This window comes from Bos javanicus, chromosome 11 (assembly GCF_032452875.1).
Source record: "Bos javanicus breed banteng chromosome 11, ARS-OSU_banteng_1.0, whole genome shotgun sequence".
NCBI classification, from domain to species: domain Eukaryota; kingdom Metazoa; phylum Chordata; class Mammalia; order Artiodactyla; family Bovidae; genus Bos; species Bos javanicus.
Window position 1 is genome coordinate 43,766,533 of NC_083878.1, and position 2,481 is coordinate 43,769,013.

Consider the following 2,481-nt stretch of genomic DNA (forward strand, 5'->3'; position numbering starts at 1 on the left):
TACTTGACTACTGGAAAAACCATAGCCTTGACTAGACGGACCTTTGTTGGCAAAGTAATGTCTCTGCTTTTGAATATGCTATCTAGGTTGGTCATAACTTTGCTTCCAAGGAGTAAGCGTCTTTTAATTTCATGGCTGCAATCACCATCTGCAGTGATACATCCTAACAGATCCAAAAGCATTCTTGACAAAAAAAAAAAAAAGGGAAAAAAATAGTTCTAAGGAATTCTGGCCAAGATAGTAAATATAAAAAATGATTTCTAAAACCAATTGATTTAATCTTTTTAAAAGTTTATTTTGAAATAATTCAGAACTTACAGAAAAAAATTAGCACAGAGAATTCCCATATACACCCAGAGACTGCATTCAAGTTTTGTAAATTGTCCCAATTATATTTTTTATATTACCTGTAAAGGATCCAGTCTAGATTCATGCCTTGTACTTAGTTGTCATGTCTCATCACACTCTCTAAATCTGGGACAGTTCCTGAGTCTTTGAGTTTCATGCCCTTGACATTTTTGAAGATTATAAAACAAAGGAATTTTATAGACTGTCCTTGATTTGTATTTGTCCAGTAAACCCTCATATCCTATTGAGTGGCACAGTGGCAATTTATTGGTGCTATTAAATTTGATCATTTGCGAAAGATCTTATCTTCTAATCTCCATTATGAAGTTATTTTTCTTCTTTGTAATTAAAAGTATTGTATGTGGAAATACTTTGAAACTATACTAATATCTAGTTACTCATCACATTTTTATCAATTAGTATTGGAACCCACTGATTATTCTTCCTTCAGTCAACTACTACTATGATAGTTGCCAAATGGTATTTTTCTATTTCTCTCTTACTATAAGAAAAAGCTGTCTCTTATCCACATATCTGATTCATTTGTTTATAACATGCATCCTTTTTAACTCAATGAGTTATATAAATATCAATTTGATGCTCAAATTATCCCAGACTTGACCAGCAGGAGCCCCATCAAGCTGGATACTGTTTCCTCTTGACATCTCCCCATCATTTATTTTTAGGACTTCCATCTTCTCAGCACAATAAGAGGTTCCAAGCTCAAGTTGTGTGTTCCCTGTTCCACTCTGGAATCAGAGTCTTCAAGGAAGACTGGTTCCTTTTAGTGACGAGTGGTGTTTAGAAACCAACGTCTGGGTCCTAGATGTGTTCATTTCTACTGGGATATTTCTGCTTCTGGGCCCACTCTGTGGTCAGAGCTAGGAAATATAAATATATACTTTACTTCTGTATTTATTTGTGTACTATTCACCTATATTATAAACTGTTAATTCACACTGGTAATGCCAAACCCATTTCAGTACTGCAGGATTCATCTAACATTTTGCCTTTTTGTTTTTGTTTCTTCCTTCTCAGTTGGTGATCAGTCTGGCTACCATTATCTGAAATATATTTTCTCATGTATTGAATCACCCATATGAGCCAATCTCCTAACCACCCCCATGCTGCCCCACCACTCTCTCCAATGCTCTCCTCACAATGGCTTGTGATGACCTGCTGCCATAGTGTTATCCCTGTTGCCCTGCTCTGATCGCATCCTTATATGGACCACCATTACATTTTCACTTGTGAAAGCAATTGATTCTGAAAATAAATAGCACAGGAACCTTTTCTTTGCTAATAAACAGATCCTATGTGAAATCAAGAAATCACTCAAGTTTATTTAACTTTTTAATATTTGAATGGTGGTATTCAAAAAGTATCCAGTCTAAAAACACTGTTGGCTTTTAAAAATACATTTAAAATATCTTGAACAGGCAATAACAGGAGTAAATCACAAAAATATTATACCATGCAAAAACAAAAACCAAACCCAGGTATGAAAGGAGTCTTTACATACTGTGTTTTACATACTGTGCCCACTTTGGCACCATGTATACTAAAACTAGAACTGTACAGGAAAGATTAGCATGACCTCTGTGCAAAGATGACACAGATTTATGAAGAAGGCCTCTATGTATTTTACCATGCTAAAAAATAATAAACTAGAAAGAGTATATATTATAACATTTCATCTAGATGAAATCTGGAAATAGGAAAAATTGAATCTATAGTAACAGATAGCATACCAGTGGTTGCCTCATTCAGGGGGATTTGCTGCAGAGGGGCATGAGGGGGAACTATGATGGAAATGGAAATTCCATTTTGGGGTGATAGAAATGGTCTATAACTTGATTATAGTATAAATTTGTCAAACACTTGAAATGCATACTTGAAATGCTTTTTATTATATGTAAATTATATTTCAACTAAATTGATTTTTAAAATATTGAAATTATAGAATTCTAAAGAGCTAGAAAGGATCTAAGTGTCTCCTACTTTTTCAGATGATAAAAATTGAGGTCTAAAGAGGCTAAATCATTAGACCAACTAGTTGGAGGATAGACTTAAGTTTTCAAATTTCAACTAGTTCAGTATCTTTCCGTGCCTGTGTCTTCTTTCTTGACATGA

General features: G+C 34.2%; 1 non-coding gene across 1 annotated transcript; it reads left to right on the forward strand.

The window, feature by feature from the left end:
• Positions 1–1,885: 1,885 nt before the first annotated feature.
• LOC133257864 (U6 spliceosomal RNA) lies at positions 1,886–1,993 on the forward strand. The gene has a single exon (XR_009739725.1). It is a non-coding gene; the product is annotated as a U6 spliceosomal RNA (small nuclear RNA).
• The last annotated feature ends 488 nt before the right edge of the window (positions 1,994–2,481 follow it).